Source organism: Ambystoma mexicanum, chromosome 2p (assembly GCF_040938575.1).
Source record: "Ambystoma mexicanum isolate Mex_15411 chromosome 2p, UKY_AmexF1_1, whole genome shotgun sequence".
NCBI classification, from domain to species: Eukaryota; Metazoa; Chordata; class Amphibia; order Caudata; family Ambystomatidae; genus Ambystoma; species Ambystoma mexicanum.
This window is the reverse complement of record NC_090923.1, coordinates 1,210,863,555-1,210,888,981: the sequence shown is the minus strand read 5'-3', so window position 1 is coordinate 1,210,888,981 and position 25,427 is coordinate 1,210,863,555.

The following is a 25,427-nucleotide window of genomic DNA, read 5'->3' as shown; positions in this document are numbered from 1 at the left end:
GGAGGATCAGAGCCCGGTTGAGGGGGATCCAAGGGTGAAGGGTAATCACCCTATGTAAAGGTTACCAGAAGGAACTTTTGTTTTGCATATTGGGCCCTCTGAAGCAAGAGACTTTGCATGAGAAGAGACTTTGGAACAGAAGGCCTTGATATAGAGAAAAGTAACTGTGAGCTCGTAGCAGAGAAGCCCAGGAGTGTGCTGTGATCAAGCATCCCACCTTGGCCCGTGCTAAAAACGTGAGGAAGGGAGACCCCGGCGATAAAATACTGACTTATCGTTTTGTGAACACTTCTTTCTTTTCTTGTGAACATTCTCCAACACTATTTTGTAGCATAGTTGTAAGGATTGGCAATAGGTTGTCTTAGTATAGGCCCTTTCCATTTGACTAGACTCCACTAGGACTGTATTCTTATTATTTGATGGTCCTAGCATGCTCCCATCTTAGATTTAGGTTTAGATTAGGCGTTTATCCCACCCACTTTACAGTTTAATAAACACCCTTGAACTGTGATCATTTGTGTCTGTCTTGCTTTGATACCATGCCTTTCTTACAGTACCCAAGTGTAGATATGCCTGGGATCTGAATAGCTCCATACACATCCAAAATGAGCAAGGAATAATTGAACCCACTCCCAATAACATTGTATTATTCGACTACAACTTAAATATAGCTATTCAACACTTGCAGCTTGTTTGCCATAAATTCACTTATTTACGCTGTCATTAAGAAACATATTGGGGTTATCTGAACAGTGTTTAAGTGGGGAATACAGGATGTGTCAAAGGCTATTGTCTTGGGGCAAGTATGGCCACAGTTAACCTAGAGGTGCAGGGCAGTCAGGGTTTGCTCTACCCCTGCTGTTCCAGCAGAGTTGAGAAGGAACTTACTGGGCCCCTAGCTATCACAGGAACTTTTCTTTCTTCTCTGGATGCGACGAAGGGCAGCTGTGGCAATCTTCCTTCACCTTATACTTACTAGTGCCATAAGGCTCTGTTCACAGCATAGGCAGCTGTAGCAGCAGTCTCGAAGATCTTCTCCCTCATTCTTCTCTGGTTCCTGGTCCTTGGAACTGGAGTGACTCCCTCACAGTCAGAGGTCGGGGGCTGCTCAGCATGGGGCACTGCTACCTTGGCTGAGATCCCACAACAGCAATCAAGTAGGGGTGTCATATAGGACATGAAATAGAACAAACCACCCAATACCAGTGCTTCAGGACAAGGCCTAATTCAGAGCACAACTGGATGCAAGAAAAGGCTCCCTGGAGGAGGGTCTGAAAAACCCAGGGTGATGCAGCAACTCTATCCTATGGTAGGGGCAAGATAGACGTGCCATCTACTTTTCAAGGGTTTTGGAGCATACCAAAGGCAGGTAGGAGAGGGGTCCCATAACCAGGGGAGGTGCAATAACTATACATTGTAGAAACAAAACCAGTATGTGATATGAAAGCTGGCCTAAAAACTGTGAAAGAAAGTAAAAAAGTATGTACATTTTAACATGGGTAACAGAGACACGCAATGTTGCTATGATAAAATAAATTTAAATAATAATTAATTAAAATATCTACACATGCCAGTTGCACCACCAAGACAGTAACAGGTCAACGGAAAGGGCATCCTCCCCCTCTTCCAGGAGCCAGGAAGTCTGCAACACTATGTAATGTTAAGTACTGGAGAAGAACAGGTTTGCAACATGAGAATTCCATCTGAGCTCACAAATAAGCAAACACTGACTAAGCGTGGGGGCCAAGGAGATTGGATAACTCTGAGGTTTTTTGTTGTTGAGCTGACAGACAAGTAAACACAGGGCAAAGGTGGGGGGCGAGGAGATATGGTGGCTCAGAGGGGATTCCGAGTTCTGGGCTGAGGAAAGTTCCTGCTCTGCTAAAACATTGTCCATTGAAACACATTGCAGTTCATTCAAAGAAATGGCTTTCCAAGTAGATCAATGTACATTTAAACCACACCAATTTCCCCCACTAACCTCTTTCTATCCCTCTGTCTTCCTCTTACTGTTCCGCTGATGTTCTTTCATCTACTACTTCTCTGTGTGTGTTCCTCTACTACTCCCCACTCCTCTCTCTCCTGCTTTCAACTACATTCTCCCTCCACCACTCTCTATTCTCCTCCCTCTCATCCGACAACTCTGACTGAACTTTCATCTCACCACTCTATACTATCCTCTCCTCCCACTAATCCCCACTACATTACGCTGCACCCCTCCACCTCTCAGCCGCTCTCCTTTCACTCTCTCATTCACCTTTCTCACTCACTGTCACATACTACCCCTACTTTTACTTTAAAATTCAGTCACTCTATCCAGTCCTCATACACCCGCTCTCACACCCAAGTACCACTTTCCCTCACCAACAAATACCTTACCTTGCACCCTTCCTCTTCCTCGTCTACAAGTAAGCCCTTGCAGGATCCTCCCCAGGGTGGCTATCCCTCAGTTGCTGTTAGATGCACCCCAAAAGTGTTTTCCAGTGCAGAGACCTGTCCAGTATGTTTGGAATGACAGGCACTCTCACCAAGTGTTTCCCCATGTCCGCACCCCCCACACTCCTTCCAACACCCCTCCGGAAAAGCCTGATAGGATTTGTGAAGCTTCTCTGGTGTGTAGTGATATTGGAGCATCAGTTTTGTCCACATTTCCCGAATTTGGACTGCCCTCGCCAGCTTGGAGACCTGTGCCCATAGTGCGGACCATTGCTCCCCCCTCTATCCAGCGCCCCACTGCCGATTCCCATCTCTCCATGTATCTACATGTCCCAGGTTCCTCCCCCTCTTTGATGATACCGTAAATTGCCCCCACAATGTGTTTATCCACTGAGTCCTCTGTGACATATTTCTCAAAGGGGGTGAGCTCCCAAGTGGCAGCCTCCTTAACCGTGGGGTGAAGCAGCCAGTGTCTCAACCGGAGGTAACGAAATTTCTCTCTGGTAAAAGGATTTAACTTCTTGCCCGTTAAACATATCCTTCAGTTTGCTGCAGCCCCCCTCTTCCCACTTGTCAAACTCTCCCTCCCTCATACCCAGTATAAATTGAGGGTTCTGTAAACAGGAGTGGCAGCCGGGAGGCGAAGGTAGTGAAAGCCGACCGTCTCGTCGCTACATCCCACGCCTCTCCTACTAATGTCAATATCTTTCTGCCACCCAAGCTTGCTGGTCTATCCTCCTTCCTTCGCCAAAGGACCTCCTCCAACAGAGCCCTTGCCACTGCCTTATCCATGAGTCTCCCACACCCTGCCCTGATCATCCCTAAACCAGTCTCTAATCACTTTAATCTGGGCCGTGAGATAGTATGCCCTGAAGTCGGGTTTTCCCAGGCCTCCTTTGCTCCTCAATGTTCACATGACTTGTCCCGATACTCCTGTGTGTTTGTGCAGCGCCCGGACGAACGTGTTTGGTACCTGTACTGGGAGTGACATAAAGTAATTCAGAAGCTTCGGAAGGAGGAACATTTTCAGGACATTGACCATACCAAGCCATGAGATTGATAGGGTCCCCAGTTGGCTAGCATTTTACAGATGTTCTCTAACAGGGGTGGGTAATGAGTGCCAAATGACGATCCCATATTATTAGTAATCATTACTCCTAAATACTTTATGGCTTTGGCCGTCCATCTATATGGAAGAGTTTTCTGCAAAGCCTGGACTTCATCAAGCGGGACCGTCAGGTTCAGCACCTCCGATTTGTGGGCACTGATTTTTAACCCTGCAATCTCCCCGAAATGTTGCAACACCCATTCCAAATGTCCTTTCTGGGTCTGTAATCATCAGCAGCAGATCATCTGTGAATGCTGCAACTTTATGTTCTGCACCCCCGGAGGGCATCCCTTTAATTTCCCTAGTAGATCAAATAGTGGCAAGAGAAGTTCAAAGTGGATAGCATATCGTACCAGGGAAAAAGGACAACACTGTTTCGTTCATCTTGATACTGGGATGTTCTCAGAAAGCTGCCCATTAATTGGCAGGCGTAACCTGAGCCTGTGATAGTGAGCCTTTATCATTTCGAGGACTGTGGCCCCAAATCCCATTCTCTCCATGGTGTGAAATAGGAATTGCCATTCGACCCTGTGGAACGCTTTCTCAGGGTCCACGGCTAAAATAAGGACCGGAATCCCTGTCTTGTTGACCTTTTCATTGAGATGGCTGACTCTTCGAGTGTTGTCGCCTGTCTGTCTGCTGCTTATAAAACTGGATTGGTCCGGATCAATAAGGCTCTGCAGGAGCCGCTCAAGACGGTTGACCGGAAATGTTGTATGCATTTTTGCGTCAATATTAATAAGCGCAATCAGTCTATAGGACCCGGAGAGGGTACTATCTTTCCCCGGTTTCGGCAACAGCACCACCATGGCCTCCTCCATGGATGGCGCAATTCCACCTGTGCCCCCAAAGGAGTTAAAGAGCGGGACCATGTGTGGTAGTAGAACGTCTTTATATGTTTTGTAAAAGTCTGCCGAGTATCAGCCAGGGCCTGGATCATTTCCCCTTGGTAAACTTGTTATGACACCCCTGACCTCTTCTGGCTTGATATCACCCTCCAGTTCCTCCATCTCCAACCCAGTGATCGTTTTTAGTGGGCATGACTCCAGGTATTCTTTTTGAGCCTATTCTGACAAGGCGTCTTTCTTGTATAAGGAGGAGGAGGGGGCGTGGCTAACCGCCATGTAGAGTGGACGCATCTTCGGTGAGCTCCGCTCGACGAGCATCGATAAGCTGCCTCATCCGAGCCCGGCGGGGCATCACGAGTATAGCTGAAGCCTGGAGGAGGCTCCGGGACCCCCCACACACGAAGGTTGCAGTCCGTGAGACCTGAACGCGGCTGCAAAAAAACCGCGTAACACGAAGCCAAGATGGCGGCCTCCCCTTGCTGAGCCCAGAGAGGCCTGCGCTGGCCCGGCGGCCCGCGGAGGCGGTGGACCTTCACAGCGCCTGAAGCGGAGGAGTATCGAAGAGCGCTTGAGGAGCCCCGCGGGAAGCGGATGCAGCGGAGGCACTGCCTGCGCCGCTGGGGCGCACCGACGGCTGCAGAGGCCCGCAGCGGAGACCAGTGGAGTTCGGGGACCGGGCGCTGGCTGCCCCACGCCCGGACTAGCCCCGCCGGAGGGGTTCATCGGCGGCGCTTGCCCTGCCGGGCCCGCGCCATCGGCCGGAGCAGCTAGGGGCATCCGCTGACCCCGCAGCGGTGACCGGCGAGATTGGAGACCGGACTGGCCCCGCCCGCTGAGGAGAGGGAGGAGAGTGGAGGACCGGTCTGGGTGCAGACGCCTGCTCCTGGACTTGTCCCATCGAAGGTCCCACTGGGGCCGTCTGCCCTCCGAGCTGAGAACCCGCCCGGCGGCCCGGGGGTGGAGGCGGAGGCGAGCGGGCCCGACCGGAGACCGGGAGCGGTCTGGCCAAAGGGAGATCCCCCCCCCCTTTTTCTGGGGGCCTGGCCCCTCCACCTGCCTGGGGACCCGAGTGAGACCGCGGCCGCTGACCGGAGAGGAGGGGGTCGACTGGGACATATCCTCATCGCCAGACATTAGGAAAGAAGCCCCCCCACACGTGGCAGAGTGCAGCCCTGGGCCAGACCAAACACCGCACCCCTCCCCGCGCAATACATCTAGCATTGAGGCGGATTGGAAGTGCCCCGAGGAGACTGGGGGAGCTGGCGACTGTCCCCCCGCGGTGCAGAACCGCACATCAACCGGGAACTGGGCGCACCCATCGCCCTCACATATTGAGGCCGAGACCACACCCAGGGCCACGTCCTGAGGCCTCTACCGTGGAACCCGCCCCGGAGCCTGAAGCCCACAAACCACAGGAATGTCTGGCCAGGATAGATCATCGGGAAGAGGAGCTAAGTCCAAGCAGCGACAGACCACCCTGGACGCTTATACAGCCAACGAATCCCCTGACCCCGGGTGCCCGGGCACGGCGGCGGCTGGTGGGGGGACAGACCCTACTGGAGCACCAACCGAACCCAGCAACACCCAACTCCTGGAGGCTATCACGTTATTCCAGGCGACAATGGTAAACAAAATTGATGCGGTGGCCATAGACCTGGGCCTCCTACGCCAGGACGTCCGCTCCCTGGCGGGCAGGACCGAGGCACTTGAGACCCAGGTACGAGAAAACACCGAAGCGAAAACCCAGCTCCTGCACGACGTGGATGGCCTGCGGCAGAGGGTCAAGAACCTGGAGGACAGGGCTGAGGAGGCGGAGGGGAGGGCTCGCCGGAATAACATCCGACTGCTTGGCGTACCTGAGGGCATCGAGGGCCCAGACCCCACCAACTACGTAGAGAACCTCCTGCTACAGGAGATTGGAGCAGAGAAGCTATCACAGGGTTTCTCCATCGAAAGGGCACATAGATCTCTCGCTAAGAAACCCCCACCAGGCGGCCCACCTAGGCCTATGATAGCTAAAGTATTAAACTACAGAGACCGAGAGATCATTCTAGCATTTTCGCGCTCTGGGGGCCAGATCCTGAGGAACTCTGCCAAGATAGCGATCTACCCTGATTATACCTTCCAGGTACAGATGGACAGAGCTAAGTTCATACACACCAAGGCTAGATTGAAAGCTGCCGGAGTGAAGTACATGCTTCTGTACCCCTCTAGGCTGAAGGTGATATATAAAAATAGAACCCTGCTATTTGACACCCCGGCGCTGGCTCGGGACTGGATGGACGAGCAGCAATTACCGGACATCGAAGATAAAAGACGCAAGCCGCACTGAACCACTCTCCACGACTACAGAGGAATGGCTTTTACCCCAAGCGCGCAGCAACATAAATCGAGCCCTTTGAGCAGCTAAATTGATCTTAATACGCGGAACACCGAAGCAACAGCTCCCTCAACCCCCAGGAGTCTTCCTTTCTCTTCTCAGGGTACAATTACCCGCCCGTAGGGCACCCGAAGACCATGCTTGGTCCCAAGGAGCGGAAACGGGACAGTCATGACGGGGATCCCCCCGTTGGACCAGTTCTATGTTGGGGAAGTTTATCAGGGGGGAGGGAGATACTGGGGAGTTACACCCACGTTGGGACTTTTGAACAAGAAATACCGAGACCTCAGAATGACCTCACTACAGATGCACCTTTAATAGGACCCCGATTGAGCCAGTGGGGGAACATTGGGCACGACCACGCTCATGGCTGAAACGATAAAAATAATGACGTGGAACGTCAGAGGCATGAACAGTTACGTAAAACAACGCCGGATCCACACATACCTGCGTCGCTGCAAGGTCGGAATCGCTATGCTCCAAGAGACACACCTAATGGAGGAGAAACTGAAGGCGCTAGCCAAAACGTGGCGAGGGACCATGATCGGATCCGCCTATTCCTCATACGCAAGAGGGGTCCTGATTTGGATCGACCCGGCTGTCCCCTTCAGGATAACAAGCACCAAGACGGATGACGAGGGCAGGATGGCAGTTGTGCAAGGTACGATAGAGGGGAAAGACCTGTGCCTGGTGAGCACTTATGCACCCAATCACGATGCCACTCCCTTCTTCCACTCCCTTTATCCTAGACTAGGCCTATATGTAAATTGTGCTGTGATTTGGGGCGGCGACCACAACTGCACCCTTGACCCTCTCAAAGACAGATCCGATGCCAGACACTCCCGCCCATCCCCCCCAGCCAAGATATTGTCCAAACTAATGACCCAACTATCACTCTGTGATCTGTGGAGGGAACTAGACCCAGAGCGACGAGAATACTCCTTCTTCTCCCCACCGCATAAAGTCCACACCAGGCTGGACTACATGCTGGTCAGTCAAGAGCAGCAAGCCACCTTTTGTGATGCACAGTATTTACCTAGAGTACTATCAGACCATTCCCCCTTGATAGTCACATGGGAGGTATATCCGCCCAGACCCCCGGTCCCCACGTGGAGACTGCGAGCCGAGGCCCTGCTGGATGCTGCCTTCCGGGATCACATCCAAGACAGCACAGACGAATACTGGCAAGACAATCTAGGCAGTGTAGATTGTATTGGCACCGCATGGGAGGCATATAAAGTGGTCATGAGAGGGGACATGATAGCATCGGGGGGAGGGGCCCTGAGATCCATTGTGAACTCCCTGGTGGACGCAGAAAAGATGCTGGGGGAGCGGGAGAACAGGGTAGACGTGACCCCCGAGAGTCTACAGGAAATAATTAAACTGCGACAAGCCTGTCTATCCCACTGGGAGACGCTGGGGAAATTAAATTTCGCCAAACATAGAGAGAGATCACACGCCCTGGGAGATAAACCCGGCAAACTCTTAGCTTGGCTATACAAAAGGGAGACCCCTAGCACCCCCATTTGCCACATACGCAAACCCGACGGCACCACCGCGTACACGCAAGCAGAGATTAACCGAGTTTTTTCTGAGTTCTACCGTGACCTCTATTCCCAGACCCCTCCCTCATCCGACACTGGGATCGACGACGCCCTAGACTGCATTAAGTTACCCAGGTTAGACCCACAGCTGGCCGAAGCCCTCGACGAACCGATTACCCCTAATGACGTGAAGGCAACAATTAGATCACTTCCCTCCGGAAAGGTGCCGGGCATGGATGGCCTCCCTGGGGAATTCTATAAGACATATGAGGAGACCCTCGCCCCCCTGCTTGCACAAGTATATAACGAGGCTTTCGAGCGAGGCTCTCTCCCGAACTCCATGAGTGAAGCAATAATAATCCCCATACTAAAGCCTGGTAAAGATGGGACAGATTGCGGGTCGTATAGACCTCTCTCTATGTTAAACGTAGACAGCAAAATACTGTCAGCTCTGCTTGCCAATAGACTACGCAGAGTGATTCCCCTTCTAATTCATCAGGACCAAACGGGCTACGTGCCCGGGCGTTCTATCACCGAAAACCTACGTAGATTACACCACATCATATATAGTACCGAGGGGAAATCCCAGAAATACGCCGTAGCATCACTTGACGCCACCAAGGCCTTCGATTCGGTTAGATGGGAATGGTTGTATGCCACCATGACCAAGATGGGGATCGGACCCGTCTTCCTTAAATGGACTCAATTGATCTACACCAATCCCACTGCCAGGGTGCGCACCAACAGGACTTATTCCGACAAATGGCCCCTTCACAGAGGCACACGACAGGGATGCCCCCTATCCCCCATGCTCTATATCATAGCCGCAGAGCCGGTGGCCGCATATCTCCGACAGGAATATGGCGACGGAGGCATTGAGCTAGACGGGGTGTCACATCTCATCTCCATGTATGCAGACGACATGCTGCTCTACCTACATGACCCCGAGCTCCGTCTGCCCTACATCCTGGAGACATTGGATTGCTTCCACACACACACAGGCATACAGATTAATAGGGATAAGTCCTGCCTCTACCCCCTCGCTGCACTGCATAGCGGGGAGTACGGATCCCTGCCCCCACTAGACCTCCAGTGGCAAGCAACATCCTTTAAATACCTTGGCGTTACCATACACCGTAACCCGAGCACCGAACACATTCTTAACACGGTTAGGGCAAAGGACGCTCTCGCAAAATCCATGGAATTTTGGGGGAAGCTCCCTCTCTCTGTAGCTGGGCGGGCGGGACTCCTCAAAATGGTAGCGCTTCCACGCCTACTACACTGCTTCACTAACGTCCCCTTCAACATCCCCCCCGCTTTTTTTAGAGACCTAAACAAGCTCTGTAGAGGATTCCTGTGGCAGGGGGGCAGGCACAGAGTGGCACTAGACATTCTCCAAAGACCCTATGAGAAGGGGGGATTGAAAGTCCCCAATTTCGAACTCTACTATCTGGCTAGTCAACTGAGGCACGTAACGCACTGGATGGCGGATGAAGCCACCACTGATACCCGACTCCTCCAACCGGCCCTGCCGCGATTGCTACTTCGAGACCTCCTTTGGGTCGAGAAAGGGGCTCTACAACAACACCCTTACCTAGCCAAACTTGGAACTCAGCTCTGGAGGCGAGCCTGCAAGGCAGTGGGGGTAACAGACCCATATTCCCCGCAGATCCCCATTGCGGCCGTCATGGTGCAAACTTCATGGGGTCATGTAGACACGCGCACTCAGTGGGAACCCTATGGGGTGGCGGTACTCGGAGACCTCACCCACGAACAGGAGCTCATGACGTTTACTGACCTCAGCGAGTCCACGGGCCTGCCCACGGGCCAGTTCTTGCTCCACAGAGCAGTAATGAAGGCCCTGATGGAGAGATGGCCGGAGGCCGTCAACCAACTCACGCAGAACGAAGCCATCGAATCATTACTGGACACTGCCGAAGGAGGCCATGAAACCTCCAGAATATATGAAGCCCTGCTGCAGAGCACGACAAAGGACACACTGAAATGCAAAAGCAGATGGGAGAGTGAAATGGGCCTCGAATTTGAGGACAAAGCATGGGAGGAAATAACCCATTACCATAAAAGAGTCTCCAGAAATGCTCGCCTCCAACTTATTCAATTGTACATCACCAACAGAGCCTACCTCACGCCCCAAGCCATATCAAAGTTCAAGGGAGCCACGATTCAGACTTGTCCCAAATGCCACGAGCCAGGGGCGGGTATGACCCACATGTTCTGGAGCTGCCCGATAGTCCAGAGGTTCTGGGCCCGAGTACAAGAAAAAGCAGCGACTGCTGAAATTGAGGTGATGATCCAAGAACCAGCAGCCTGCATATTGGGGAGTTACAAGCGAAACAGCAAGAATAAGCCCCTAAACAGACTCACTGACTTGATATACATAACAGCAAAAAGGCGCATAGCCATGGGTTGGAAGAGCGCAGGAGGGCCAAGCGAAGCCCTTTGGTGGGACGACCTCAAGAGATGGATAGCTGCCGAGACTGCGGCTTGGGAAACGGCGATCCAGACACAAAGGCTGGACTCCAGCGCAGACTTACTCCGATGGGTGGCGCTAACGGTGCCACTTCTCCACCCAGTAACGCAGGACGGCGCCTCGAACAGCACTGCCAGTCCCGGCCCGGCTCGTGCCTAAGGATATCTGAGGACTTCACTGCGGTCTCGGTGGGAGGGGGGTGGGGCGGGAAGGTTGGGTACGTTAAGACATGTTGTTTTTGATCCACACATGTTGCATTGTCTAACCACTGTTTATATGTGTTGAAAAACCAATAAAGAAATTTAAAAAAAAAAAAAAGGAGGAGTAATATCCTGTGAATGCCGCCAGAATGTCTGAATTAGCTGAGCTTTACATGCCCCTCTCTATTCTAATTTTTAGTATTGTTCTAGACAATTCTTTCTTTCTCAGCATCCTTGCTAATAGACAGTCAGACTTGTTAGCCTTGATATAACATCTCTGCTTAGGATAGACCTGTGAAGGCTCCGCTGCTTTCGTTTGTAAGACTTCAGGTTATGATATGATATGATAAGGCATTTATAACGCTTTTATGACTGCCCTTCAGTCATTAAGACATAAGAAGGATGCACTGTCAGGTACTCTTCACGGTTGCTTTATTGGTATCTTCAGTTACAATCAGATGTCATCAAATCCATTAGGAGATTAGGAGGGAACATGAGGGGAAACGCACTGGCTCCCACCACACAGCCTCATATAGCTCAACTGCCTGGGTTGGAACCCATTCATACACAAACACTCCAAGCTTACCTCATACATTCCACAAGTAACAACACATCATACATTCAACATCCAGAGGATGAATGCAGAGGAAGGAAGGCTAATCCCAACACCTCCTTCCCTTACTGTCACAAGCACACCCTGACATACAACAAGCATCACACCTAACCATCACAACAAGCACCTCAACAAATGCGCCTATACACAAGTTTTTCGAGGAGCGACAAGGCAAGCAATGGGGAAATGAGGGAATACAGAGACAATGATCTTTCTAGGCCAGGTGACATTGAGATCGTGCAAATGCAGGGGAGGGGGGGAGAGGGAAATTGTGGGGGATGGGAGAGGGGGCAGTGTAGTACATAGGATCAACAGTAGGAAATAAATAGAATAAATAAAACAATAGGTAAAAAAGTGTGGCCAGCTTGTGGCAAGTGCAGGGGTAAATGCAGACATCAAGGATCAAGAGCTGTTGGCGACTGTAGGGATACAGAAACAGCCCCCAAGTGCAGGGGTTGCCTGGGAGGCAGAACAGGTGTGCAGCTGGTGGGGGAGTGGACCTGGGCCAGAGATCAGAGGGTAGCCAGGTGAACAGTGCAGTTTCAGTCAGGTGTTCAGCAGGGGAGAGGAGGAGAGAAAGCAGAAGCAAAGAGGAAGGTCTTGAGGTGCTTCCAGAAAGGGAGATGGTTCTCCTCAAGTTTCAGGGAGGCTGTTCCAGAGGGAGGCCCCAGCCGAAGAAAGAGATCTACCACCAACTCGTTGCTTGGAGAAGCAACTGACCCTGAGGTCAAGAAGGAAGATATTTTGGAAGAGAAAGTTGAAGGTATTGAGGCCCCAGGCCCCAGAAGGCCTTGTGGACAATGCAGAGGATTTTGAACTTTATCCTCGCAGCCACTGGGAGCCAGCGCAGAGATTTCAGTCCTGGAGAGATACAATCCCTGAGCTTGAGGCCAAGGACAAGTCTTGCAGTCCTGTTCTGGATGAGTTGCAGAGGGCGGAGAGTAGAAACAGGCAGATTTAGAAAGAGGTTGTTGCAGTAGTCCAGCCTAGAGAGAACCAGAGCTCTAGAGACAGTAAGCTTCTGGGGGAAGGAGAAGAAAGGAAGAATACCTCTGAGGAGTTGCAGCTGGTAGTGTGACTTCTTACAGACGTCAGAGATGAGAGGAGAGAAGGAGAGTGTGGAGTCGAAGATGACCCCTAGTTTTTAGCTTCACAGGTGGGAGAAGGAAGAGGGCCCAGAGATGCTGGCCAGAGAGCGATAGAAAAGGAGGGAGCAGATGTGCTGATGAGGAGAGTCGCAATCTTACTGGCATTAAGGCAGAGATCATTGGTGCCACACCAATCCTGGATATCAGACAGACGGTCAAAAATGAGAGAAGGAGAAGAGGTGGTGGAAGGGAGCCTGAAAATGAGTGTCGTCCACATAGCACTGATGTTGGGACAGAGAGCGGCACTACGGTGGGCAAGAAGTGCCAGGTATTGGTTGAACAGCCAGGGAGAGAGATTAGACCCCTGGGGAACACCACAGGTAGAGATAGATATAGAGGAGAGGAAGGACCCAAGTTGGACCTGGGAGGGTCGATCGGAGAGGAAAGAGGACAGCCAAGCTAGGGCCTGATTGGTGATACCCAGGTACAGATGGCCCCGAATCAGCCATCCCTACGGCTCCTATCACCATTCGGGCCATTATTTGTTTCAGCCTACCCTCCAATTCTGTTTCTAACTGCCTTTCTTGTCTGTCCCTTTGAGTTTTCAGTTCAATAAGCGACTCCCTCAAAGTGGTCTTAAAAGCGTCACACACTATTTGCTGGCTCATCTCTCCTGATTCGTTTTTATGGAAGTACTCCACTATTTTATTCCTTACCTCTCCCCTTAAGATCTCGTCATTGAGGATTTTGGCAGGGTAACACCACCTCCAAAGCCCTGACCAGCCATTCCCCACATTTAAGGAAAGTGGTATAGGACCGTGGTCGGAGAGGGCTATTGCACCCACCTCTATTTCCAACACCATTTCCAGCAGGAACCTTGACACCCAGGCGTAATCTTTCATAGAGAAGGTTCTATGCACATGGGAATAAAAAGTGTACCCCTTTGTGTTCCCTCTCTTTTCCCTCTACCCATCCACCAGCGCCATATTTGATATTGTATCTTTAAGCTCCATCGAGGGTTTGCCCTGGTTATGGTGTATTTTTGCACTCTGTCCTTGCAGGGGTCCTCGGTCATGTTAAAGTCCCCGACTAGTATTATGTAGCCTTTTGCTAAGACATCCAGCCTGTTTAGTTTTAGTGTTTGCCACAGGAATGTATCTTCTCCCACGTTGGGGGCGTAAATATTTGCCAATGTGTATGTCCTCTCCCCCCCTGAAAAGTTATAGCTATGTAGCGGCACTCTGAATCCCTCTCTGTAGCGGAGAATTGAAAACCTACATTATTCCACTGGGCTATCAGGACCCCTACCTTCTTCCCCACTGCAATGGCCTGGTAGATTTGACGGTGACCCCATATTTTCACTTTATGTTTATCTTGTTTCCTGATATGTATTTTCTGGAGGGCTACAATCCCCAGCCCCTCGCGCTCCAGAAACTGCTCTAGTTTTTTCCTTTCTACCAGTGAATTTATCCCCCTAATAATCAGGGAAGTGATCTTAAGCATGCCCCTCCTAGCCATGGTCATGGTAAATCTCCCTCCTTGCTAGTGCGGTCAACGGGCTGCAGCTGAGAGCTCCTCCTCCCCCTAACCACAATCCCCCCTGACCCACTCCTCCCAAACCCTTCCCCTCTTTCATCCCCTCACTGGGCAGACCCTGCACCATCACAGAAAATTCTTTTGGGGTCCCCCCAGACCATACGTGATTCCAATCTAGCCTTTATCCCCTTTCACTCCACCGGTACCTCCTGTCAGACATTCTTTCCCTGGCGGGCCTCGTGAAGCTCCCTTGGGCTCCTTATTATCTGTTTGAAGTGCTTGTGGTCTCTGCTGAAGGGCTCACCCTCATCTCTGAACCGTCCTCGGGGGGCCCGGGTGGACTAATCAGCATTCTTTTTCTCCTGGACTTCTTTGGTGTGTGTTTGATCCATCCCACAGCTTCCTCTTGATCGGTTCTCTCGGCAGATGTAGGTTCCCTCCCATGTCCTCTTCATCCTCAATTCCCAGAATTCTCAGTCCTTCCTCACACTCAGTGATCCGATGTTGCTGCCGCTCCCATTCAAACAAGAGTCTGAACGGAAAGGTCAATTTGTACTATATGTCTTTCCTCCTCTGTGCGCTGACCACTGGGCCCATCATCCTCCTCTTTGTTAAAGTGATTTGCGCCAGGTCCTGAAAGAATTGTAAGTTGGACCCATTGTACATGATTGTCCTTGCCTTCCTCGCCGCTGTCAACACTCTCTCGTAGCTATGCAGGACAACCAGTACATCCCTGGGCCTGGCACCTGGTTCATTCCTCCTTGGCCTGACTCTGTGCACCCGCTCCACTTTTATTCCAGCCCCCTGCTCCAGGTCTATCCGGTCTGCAAATACATGTTTGACCATAGAGAGTAGATCCTTGTCTCCCATCTCCTCAGCCAGGCCCTTTATCCTTACGTTCGACCTCCTTGAACAATTTTCAAGGTCTTCACTTTGAATCTCTACGTTTTGTGTGACTCTCGATAGGTGTTCCATTGGTTTGTTCATCTTCTTCATGTCTTCTGCTATTTCCTGAAGTGTGTGTTCCACAGCGTCCACTCTCTTTTCCAATTTGTTCATGTCCCCCCTGACATCTTGCAGGGCCGCCACCAAATACTCTCTCATTTTGGACATTTGCGATTGTATGGTATTCACAATTTTGTCTCCAAAATCTTGGAAATACTGATGCACAACCTCCTGTGTAACCACTTGTTTGTTCCCCATCTACTATTGGCGATCCTCCTCACCTAGCCTCTCTGGACCGTGCTCCCCTTTCACCAGAACCCGTCCGTCCTTGAGCCACAGCTTTTGTATATTGCCCTCTTCTGACTTTTTTTGCAGATTTTTGAGGATTTTGGGGTTCTTTTGCAATTGCTCTAGACAGCTTGCCCTTGCCGCTCATGGAGCAGCGTTGCCAAAACCCTAAAACGGGTGCCTCCTGTCTTTCTGGAACAAGGGGCTTCTTCGCACCGCCTGCGTACCAAGATCAGTCTAAAGTCCCTGCCCTTGTTGGCCGCTGGAGCTTGATTCCCCCAAGTCTCTGCTTGGGCTCTTTTATTTTCTTACTCGCAGAGCCCCTCGCCTTGTAGTCCCCTTGAACCCGCTGGCGCCCTCATTGCCCTAGTCACAGTCCGGGCCCTCCCTAGGTCACTGCTTAGTCCGCCCTGATCTCTTGAGCACTACAGGCGGAGATTTTCAGCTTTTTACTGGTTGCCGGGAGACTGGTCAGCCGCCTTGGCACCCCAGCCGATGCTGCTCTCTCACTCAATGCTACCTACAGACAATGTTCAGGGCCAGCTGCTTAATCACAAGGGGACTCATCTTCTACTCATGAGAACGGTGTCCCTCCAATGGTGCCAGGGCTCTGGGCATTGGATTGCTGGTCTTCCTGGGGTGGTTAAGTCCCGGTCACATCCTGGGTGTTAGTTTTATTTGTTTGTGTGTGCTGGTTCCAATGCCCCCTGTGGACTGACAAGGCCCCAACGCCTCCTGCTGGGTGAAAGCCAAGGCTTGGTCCCCATGGCCTCTTCTCTTGTTGCCTGGGGGAGGAGGGGCCACACAATCTCCTTTTCTTTCCCTCACCTCTCCTACCTCACCGACTACGCCGAGTCCGACCACCACACCGCACCGCAGGGGAACTCTGCCAGGCAGTGGACCCCGTTCCTCTCCTGCCCCATCCCCTTCCATGAACACACCTGATGGGGGATGGAGGGGGATCCATTCTTACCCCTCCTGTGGATGCGGAATCACTGCCAGCCCGGGAACCCCAGCGCGAAGGCTCTGCCTCTGCTGCTCGGAATGTGGAGCCGCGTCGACCTGGGGTCCCAGTCTCACCGGGCCACACTCCGTACTAGTTGGGCCTTCCCCGATTCACCATCCAATGGCACTTATCTACCATATTATGGAACCTCTTCAAGGTGTCCTCTGCAGCCCACACTGCAGATCATTTTCATTTTGACTATTGATGAGCACCTTTTGTCAGATCATTGGCTTCCCTTGTATCTCTCTGGCACCACTGATCACATTACTCTGACTTCCTGCAACGGGGCGATGTGCGCTCCTTCGTTCACACACCAAGATGGCGGTGGTGTTCGAATATGTCACCACACTCAAGATGGCGACCTTCCTTGGCACACAGTGTTGCTGGAATATAACTCTGAGCAGATGTTGCCTTCACTGCAGCTACCGGTATATGTAGCTTCTCGTACTGAAGCTCCCCACATCACAATTCTCAGGTAAGTCTTTTAGCTGGGCTGACACTCTTATTCCTGTACTTCCTTCCTTCTTGCCCCTTGACTTCGCCTTTTGCTTGTTTCTTCTGGCTCCATTCCTATAAACTCTGCTGCCTTGCCTGTTGATCTCCCTGCTGGCTCAGCTGCCTTCTGTTCTTCTGGTCCTCTTCCTACAGTCTCTCTTCAGCCCTTGAAGATTCTTCAGCTTCACTCTTCTACCGTACCACCGCAGAAGGGTTTTTCTTACCTGTGAGGGTTTTCCCTTGGTGGTTGCTACTGGTTCCTGGGCCCTCCTTGTCTACAATCAAGGGTGGCTCGTGTTCATGGAGTGGCTTTCTCAGCTCATCTTCGAGTCACAGATATGAGGTACGTGACACTTTTAGTATAGTTGGTTAGGAAGGGAACTCGGCTTTAAGCAATAGGGGTAGAAAGGCGGTTTTTCTATAAGTTAAATAAAATCCTTCGAGAACATGCCCTCTGGTCCGAGTCCTTCTTCAGGCTTGCCATATATGGCATCAGAAGTGGGATCTGTACCACCTTATACAAGGATGGGGACCATGTTAGTTGAATGCTAAAAGGCCTAGTTTGGCTACCCCACAATCTATGGGGTTGAATTTTTCAGCACAGCTGTGGTACACATAACCTGTAAAGAAAGACACCTAATGCCGACAGGTGTTAGTATTTCCCCTCCCAGTGGAACATATATTTTTCTGGCCACCAAGTCTAGGCTTGCATGACAGCGCTCCCTGGATGTAGTAGTGGGGGTGGTGGACCTTGGCTATAGAGGGGAGGTTAAAGTTATCCTGAACAACCATGGAGCTGACCCGTATGAGGTCAAAGTTGTTGATGCCGTGTCACAAGTCATTTTAGAACAAGCCCTGACTCCTGTTCCCCAAGAAGTTGAGGAGTTAACAGAGATCCTATGAGGATCCTTAGGATTCGGAGAGACTGATACTTCCCTGGCTGATCCCATCAGACCTGAATTCAAAGATCCTGGCCCTTTACCTGACCCAGCTTTTGCCCAAAGAAAGAACCCAGTCATCCTTTGGGAGGGAGCATTTAGGAAGAGCATATATATATATATATATATATATATATATATATATATATATATATATATATATATATATATATATATATATATATATATATATATATGTTAAACTTGATGAAGGGATACTGGCAAGTTCCCCTTAATCCAGATGAGAGGGAGAAAACAAATTTCTGTACACCCCAAGGGCTCTTCCAATTTAAAGACCTCCACTTTGTGCTACACAGGGCCCCCACAACCTTCAAGCGACTAATGGATAGAGTGCTCAGATCCTACTCTGATTTTGCAAGGGCCTACTTGGACGATATTGGCCCTCATTATAAGTTTGCGGGTCTGGAAATAAGGTGCCGGTAACAACGTTGACAGCACATTTTCCGAATCGGCAAACTAAAAGTCTGCTGGTAAGGTCAGTGAACTACTGGCAGGCCTAACCTGCTGGTAGTTCAAGCCCTTACTGGCAGATTTTTCACTGAAGCACCAGCACCGTTACCAACGGTGCCGGTGCTTCAGTGTTCCCACTCCCATGGAGTCCGATGGGACTTCACCTGAATGGGAACTTACTGCTCCTCCGCCTCCTGTAATATCCCGGTATTACCGGGATATCGGGCGGTGGAAGCAATAAGATGAGGTTTGTGGGTAGGCCGCCGGCAGCCTACCGGCAACCTCATAATGAGGGCCATAGTGATACACCGTAACAGCTAGCCTGAGCATATGCACCATCTATATGAGATCACTTGCGCTTTAAGGAAAGCAGGCCTACGTGCAAACCCCAAAAACGTCATCTAGCACAGTCTGCAGTGAAGTATCTTGGATACTGTTCGGGCTCGTGTGAGAACCTCCCCCTCACTGCCTGGGAGGCTGTTGTGTTGCAGTTCATGTCGACTAGCCATTACCAGTGTGCCTGGTAGTACATAACAAAAGGGGTCCTGTTCACCCTGCTTCACGCAGTCTTTCTTCCTGCCTCAGCTCCATGCAATCATTATCACAGTAACTACTGTAACACAAACGCATGTTTACCGAAATCACACATGGCCACCTGGTGAGACACAGACCTATTCTATAAGTTCAGGGCAGTGTTCTACCAAGATGGCCACCTGACAAATACCTCTGTGATCCTGACCGCATGCATAAAAAAAGCAGGAAAACAAGCGAACAATGTCTCACAAACAACATATTTCAGAGATCCCAACCGTTCCTTCATTCAGGTACCAACATTAGGTAATTAGCCAGGTAAAATGGGGTGGTTTCTTTGCCAAGTTTCCTACATTTGATTTCTCGTTCTGGGTTAGTTGTTCCACGCTCAGACTGCTTCGCAGCAAATTATATGAGCGCCTTGTATTTTCTTTCTTGCTCCATCTGAGCTACCAGTCATATGCATACAGGCACATATATACTTGTTCAAGTTATGCTTTGTTTCAATGCAGAATAGCATGTAAGGAGTGCCCTGATCTGAAATAAGTACACACTAACTCCTCACTTTGCATTACTGCAGTTCTCGTAAATTAGAACACATCTTGTGCTACAAACAGGATTCCGCTTACAAATGGTTCAGGAAAGACACAACAGGACTACAAGTAACCACGTGTGTTGTTAATCCTGAATAAAGTCTAAGGGCCTCATTACACGGTAGGCGGTGAACCATGGCGCAATTAGCGCCATGGTTCATGCCGGTAAAATACCGTCACCGCCTTGGTGGAAAGGGGAATTACCGCCCCATTCCAAGGTTGGAGGGGCGGTAATTCCCCATTCCACCATTGCCCTTCCCCATTCCCATTTTTGCTCCATAGGGCATAACGGGAATGGGGAAGGCGCTAATTACGGCACCGCTAATTGCGGTACCGTAATTAGCTCCCTGGGTCCCTTTGCGGGTTGGTTTTTAACGCCTGCAAAAAGCAGGCGTTAAAATCCCCAACCCGCAAAGGGACCTCGTAGTAAGGCGGTAAGGATTTACCGGTACCGGTAAACCCTTACTGCCTACCGTGTAATGAGGCCCTAAATGTTTCCTTATTGTCACCCTACACATCTCCTGTGTTGGTGAACTGGATTGGGGATAAGACAAGGCACGCAACCAATAAGTCGCCCCTGCCCTGTTTCATTGCTCACTATCCTGTGTACTAATCAGCAGGGGAGCGAATAACCTCGGCAGTGGGGCACCCATTCTATGGTTCCTAAGGACACTCTCATGCAGCAACGAACGGGAGACTGGACAGATGCTTCATGGGGAATCGGTTGATTCAGCCCCAAATTGACAAAAGTCAATGCTGTACACTCAACATCAGTCCCCGAGACCAAATGAGAGCTCAGAGCCTACTGGGGTGAAAAGGATATTATAGGGGGTTCATTCCCAATGATTCCACACTGGCAGCCAGTGTCACTGATACATTGAAGAACCCACAACCTCAAAAACATATCTGAGGAGAGGAAGATCAGAGAAGCTTCGACAGGCTAAAGCAAATACTATGGGCCTCATTACAGGTTTGATGGTATTTCTGCAGTAAATCTGCTGAAATACTACCAAATGGATTTACCGTTAGCACCACTTGGTCCAGTGGAATTACCGCTGAATTACAATTGGTGGTAGATGGTGTTAATCCCCATTTATTGGAGGCTGTAGGACCCCATGGGGATTTCAGTGGAGTTACAGCCAGCGGTAATTCCACTAATTTGGATGTTTTTTGGGAGGTAAGGTGGATGAATTACTGCCAGCATTGTGTTGGAGGTTTTCCTTCACCTTACTTCCAAACCCATAGTTCGGCGGTGCAGTAATGTGGCAGTAATGCAGTGGTAGCTCAATTACCACTGCATTAACACTGTTTTTGGCCACACTGCCAAACTCATAATGAGGCCATATGTCAGGAACCCAGGTGGAAAATTCCCAAATTCAACAGGGAATTTATACTCCAAACAGATACCTCCAAAGTGGGCCTGCAGGCAGACCTTTCCCAGGAACATGATGGACTTGAACATCCTGTCCTATATACAAGTGGGATAATATCATTACCGCCACATTTAAGGGTTACCGCCAAAATCGTGATGAGGCTGGTAGCCATCAAGTGTGCCATAGTCAGCCTTCGATGCTACTTGACAGAGTGGAAGTTCTGACAAGTAACTGACCAATCACCCCTAACCTGGATGAGTCTCAGAAAAGATTCAAAAGCCCAGGTAATTAGGGGATTTTTGGATCTACAACCTTTTTGCTTGTCTATCGAATATCGAAAAAGGAAAAGGACAAGGAAATGTGGATTTCCTTAGTCGTTTCCTTCTTATCATTGAAAGGGGGCCTCTCACTTGACGTGAGGGTTATATGAACAGTCTGGACGTAACTCCCCTCAATGGGAAAAGGACTCCCATTCCCAAGGTGAACTCCTTACAACAAAAGCATTATCTGCATACATGGGAACTGATGTTACATTCAGCTGTGGGACTCAAAATGATACTGAAAGTGCCTTTGGATGTTTGGCCCAAGACAATGCTAGCTTCTCCATGAGCTTGACAGCTGAACACAAACAACATGCCCCATCTTGGTTGCAGAGTGAGAATAAGGGCACGATCACCCTTGAATGGAGAGGAAGGAGCAATTTGCAGAGGTGAGCCTCTGTCGTGAGCATGTCACAGAGGGGCAGTGTGGTGCAAAGAGAGACAGGAGAAAGAAAGAGATGCCGCTGATCTGGCACAAATGTGCAGAGTCGGTGAGGCTAAGGCAGAGGAGAGGCGACCTCATCTGGAAGCGTGACCATGCGGAGGACGTGGTGGGCTTGGTGCCCAAGAAATGACGCTGAATCCAGACCCCAATGGAAGAACAAATCCTCCACTCGCAATGAAGGAACTGAGGAGCATAGAAAGGCTGAGATGAGTGGAAACCAAAACTTGCGCATGTCCAGATGGGAACGCCTGAAAGCCGCAGAGAACGTCACTGCTACTGAGCAGATGCCACCTCAGTAGAGCAAACCCTACAATGTAAAAGGTACCAGAGTTGCTCATAGTGGAGTGGGGCAGAGGGACCAGAGAGGGAAAGGAGGAGAAGGAGGGATTACCCTCACCTCGTACAAGGGGCATAAAGACAGAGAAAGAAACAAGTGACAATAAGTGTTATGGGAGCATAAAAAAACAGAATATTGAAATCAGCCAAATGGCTTACAGAAACTACAGAGAATCAAGAGAGGCCTATGTAAAGAGGGGTGGCCAATACCCCTGGGAGATAAGTATGACATTGAGACACAGAAACCCAAGATAGCCAGAGGGACCCAATAAGACAAGTGAAGAACACATTCAAGGGGAACACAGAGACAAGGAAGAGGTGAACATCGAGGGGAGAACCCCAGCCAAGTGATGGAGAGGGATTAAGGAGGTATCCCTCCACCTACAAAAACTTGGAATTTTGATCTGTTCAGGAACTTGAGACTTTATTTTATAAACTGGAGAGACTTTTGGAACTTTGATAAGATAGAGAACTATTAAAAGCAGGGAGAATCTTTTTGTACAGTTAAACATTGGATCCGAAAGCAGGAGGAATTCCAGGAAACCCTGAGAGAGATCAGGGGTGAACAATTCTGAAGGCAGGACACTCTGCCTAGTTTTTCTTTTATGTTTATTCTAAGTGGTAGGGCCAATTTAGAGGATAGGTTTGGACAGAGGACCATTGTTATTATTTTGACTATTGACAAGCATCTTTAGTATAGTTGGTTAGGAAGGGAACTCCCCTTTAAGCAAAAGGGCTAGAAATACGTGTTTTCTTTAAGTTAAATGAAATCCTTCAGGAACAGGTCCTGTGGTCTGAGTCCTTCTTATGGTTTGCCACACCTTCTACAAGCAAAATCAATTTCAGAGTGTGTATTCTTTGTTTAAGGAGTGTCTGAATTGCTAGTCAGTGTAGCACAACGTACCAGTAGCGTTCTGTTCCTTGTTCCATCTCTCCCTAGTGAGCTCTATGATCGGATCTTCTTCGCAAGTAATCCTAGTCTCACCGGTCTTGCGGTATAAGATAGAAAGCACTGGCCAGCGTGTTATATGGAAGGTATGGGGCAGGTGAAAGTGTTACTTTCTCATTTTAGCCAGACACATGTACAAGGAATAGAGACTGGGGCCCTCCCAACTCCCTCGCCCCACCTCAGGGACAGGACCAGCTCTGGCAAGCACCCTGGTAGGCTTCATGCCCCAGGTTGCAAGGGGTCCCTGTACCCCTTTGACAGGGTCTGTTCCCTGTTGCATTCCTCCACGCTTTCTCCTAACTCATTTCTTCCCTGTGGCATCTACTTACTTGGGGGGTACCTGGAAAGAGAGACTGTTTGATCTTTTCTTCCTTTGTAGTTTCTTAAGACAGAAATCGAAAAGTGGAAAGTCTGTCTTCGCATGGCTATCATTGGCATGGAGGGATAGCTCTGAATATTTGGATCTTTATGGTTGCTTCGGTGTATAGATTGCATATCTGTATTGTAAGCAATCAGGAGTAATACTCAGTTGCTATTCACTTTAAAAAAAGAAAAAATAGAGTTCCTTGCCTCAACTGAACTAAAGGATGTCAGTGTCAGAATGCCCAAAAGTAAAGAGTTCTCTGTCCTGTGTCCAAGATCCTAACCTGGCCCTTACATGCTAAACTCAACATAAAGTGTGGACTTTAAAAAAAGAAAAAATAGAGTTCCTTACCTCAACGGAACTAAAGGATGTCAGTGTCAGAATGCCCAAGAGTAAAGAGTTCTCTGTCCTGTGTCCAAGATCCTAACCTGACCCTTACATGCTAAACTCAACATAAAGTGCAAAGTGATATAGTATTTCAACTGGCCATTTGTAGCTTTTCCAAAGTTGCAACATAAAGTTGCAAAAGGTGCAAAACCAACCAAATAATCAAAGTTCCAAAGTCCTCCGGAGGGGACCTTCCTCTGAGTTTCTCAGATTATTTTCAGTTCACACTCACAATTCTCAGGAGGTGTTTCTCAGACACTTTATAGTTTGCAAACACAATAGTTCAAGGGATATGGTTCCTCCCTTGGCTTCTTTTCCAAAGTTTCCTATTTCCCGGTCGATGGGGTATGATTCCCTCTTCCCCTGGATTTCCCACATTCAATGTTATTTACTTTCACAGTCTATTATATATTTGGGTGCGGGTCCCAGAAGCGCAATCAATTAACCTGGTGTTGTCTCCTACCAGGACTTTCTTACTTTCTTCACTTAGCTTTTCCACAATATGCAACATTTCCAATACAGTGGGTGTGGTTCCCTTCACCTGCATTTCAAACACGCAATGGGTTCCCTTTCTCTCCTTAATTTTCACAATTTCCCAATCATAGTTTGTTTTCCCAGAATATGTAATTTTCCAGTCCAGAGGGTATGGCTCCCGTCTCCTGGTTTTAACACTGTAAGGGGAGGGGGTTCTTTTCCTCTCCTTGACTTTCACAATTTATTCAACTTGGCACTCCAGGGAGCATGGTACACTTCCACTGGATTTCCCACACCTAAAAGGTTGTCTTTCCTCTTCTTGACTCTTACAATTTATCTGCAAATAGATCTCGCAATCACATTGCCTGCCAGGACCTTTTAATATCTCAACTAACATGTTTCACTAACTATAGGGGGCTTCCCTTCTCCTGAATTACCCTTCTAATAGCTTACACTTTCAAGGGGTATGGGCCTTCCCTTGTTTTCTCATTCTTTGCTGTGAGTCCCCAACTCACTGTGTTTTCATCAACATTCAAGTGTGCCGTTTCCTTTAATCACAAACAATTCACCTTATTTATCTGTTGGGTCCTCGAACCCGCTCTCATTCATATGCGTTATTCCTTTTAGCTGAACCTGTGTTCCATCTCCCTTGCTGACATTCGCCCAGTTTATTAACGGTGTGTGGCAAATGCTTTGGAGTTGCCCGGCTTCCCAAATTCCCCTGTTGGGCTCATCAGTCTTCGTCAGCAGCTCCAGCATCCCTTGCAGCCTCCCATTATCCCAGCGGTCAGCAATCTAACCAAGAAGATGTCCTCTTCGCTCTTCGGTCCCTGCTTTGCCTTCCACATTGCTTGGCAGCTTCCTCTGCCTACGACACCTCTGCAGTGGACCTTCCCTCTCAGAGCCTCGCCATCTGGTGCTTCCAGCAGATCTCCTGCTCCGCTCTGCAAACTGCTTCGTCTACGTGTCCCGGCCAGCTTTGGGAATGGTATGTCTCTCTCTTTCCATTCTGTCTGGCCTTTTGAGTATCCCGGTATCAGTCCATGTTCATAACGACTAGAACGCATGCTGAGCTTCTCGGTGGATGTGATCTTCATTGCTGGAGCCCTCTTCCTCGTCCCAGTATGTAGATATGTGTATGTGTGTCTATCACTTTCAATTGAATATTCTATTTCACAGTACGCCATACAAAGATGGGAAGGTAATGGGTTGGTATTATCATTCCCTAAAGGGGGGGCATACCCTGAGTGGAAATGGGGCTTACATGT